This window comes from Bison bison, unplaced genomic scaffold, assembly GCF_000754665.1.
Source record: "Bison bison bison isolate TAMUID 2011002044 unplaced genomic scaffold, Bison_UMD1.0 scf7180017864465, whole genome shotgun sequence".
Lineage (NCBI taxonomy): Eukaryota > Metazoa > Chordata > Mammalia > Artiodactyla > Bovidae > Bison > Bison bison.
The window spans coordinates 4301050-4302477 of NW_011495026.1; the positions used below are offsets into that span (position 1 = coordinate 4301050).

General features: G+C 44.7%; 1 protein-coding gene across 1 annotated transcript in view; it reads right to left on the bottom strand.

Moving 5' to 3' along the window:
• The window catches only part of INTU (inturned planar cell polarity protein), an 83083-nt gene that overhangs the window by 3401 nt on the left and 78254 nt on the right, over window positions 1-1428 (bottom strand). The window lies entirely within an intron of this gene.

The following is a 1428-nucleotide window of genomic DNA, read 5'->3' on the forward strand; positions in this document are numbered from 1 at the left end:
CAATGGCACCCCACTCCAGTACTCTTGCCTGGAAAATCCCATGGACGGAGGAGCCTGGTAGGCTGCAGTCCATGGGGTCGCTAAGAGTCGGACACGACTGAGCGACTTCACTTTCCCTTTTCCCTTTCATGCACTGGAGAAGGAAATGGCAACCCACTCCAGTGTTCTTGCCTGGAGAATCCCAGGGACAGGGCAGCCTAGTGGGCTTCCGTCTATGGGGTCGCACAGAGTTGGACACGACTGAAGCGACTTAGCAGCAGCGGCAGCAGCAGCAGACACCTGCATGTGTGCCTAACTGGTCTTCTTATCTCTGTTCTCTCTCATGTCCACACCATTCCATTTGGCTCCCAGCTTGATCTTCCAATAACACAGCGCTGATCACTATACACTGAGTTTAGGTCATGTTGATGCTCCCAAGCGTGGCTGGTTATACATCAGAATCACAAGTGAGTTTACTAAACATACAGAGTTCCACTCCCATAGATTCTAGTTCAGTAGGTCTGAGATGGGGTACAGGCATTTCTGATTTTAATAAGTGACTCAATCAGTCATGTCTGACTCTTTTCAACCCTGTGGACTGTAGCCCATCAGGCTCCTCTGACCATGGACTTCTCCAGGTTAGAATACTGGATTGGGTAGCAGCAGCAGCAGCAGCAGCCATTCCCTTCTCCAGGGGATCTTCCTAACCCAGGGATCAAACCCGGGTCTCCCCTATTGCCGGCACATTCTTTACCATTTGAGTCATCAGGGAAGCCCTGGTTAATGTGACTCAGCTGATTCTAAATCCTGTGGATCAGCACATGGGAATTACTGCTTTGGATAACATTTGTAAAGCATTTCTCATACAGCTTAGTACTACATGGTAGGTGTCGAGTAACATTAGTACCACCCAACTCTGTGCTCCTTCCTCCACCAACTCTCTACCCCAACTCAAAGAACTATCAGTAGTTCAATATTTGAAGGCTCTCTGCAGTGATCCTAACAGCTTTCTAGTTTTGTCTTTCACTTCATCTTTGTATATGCCATTCCTCTACCATCCTAGCAAACCAGTCTACTCACAACCAAGCCTTGTGATTTCCCTTGTTTGGGTCTTTATTCATCCCATCCTTTACCTAGAATGTGCTATCCAAATCCAATTCATTTCCTAAAGCAGATCAAATGGAATCTCTTAGCTTTTCTTTGTAATCTCAGATTTCCTCCCCTTTTTCAGAATTTTCAGAGTGTGTGGTTGTATTACCTAATTTACTTTTTTTTTTTTTTTTTTTCATTTGCGTTTATTTAAACACAGTTCTCAAAACATTTGAGTGAAATTGGGCCTCCTTTGGTAAGCAAAGGACCTGAAAGTAATATTTAAAAAAAGAACAGGCAAAGTCTTCAGATCATCCACAACACAGGTGTAGTGTTCCCTTCTTTTTTCTCAAAACTCTG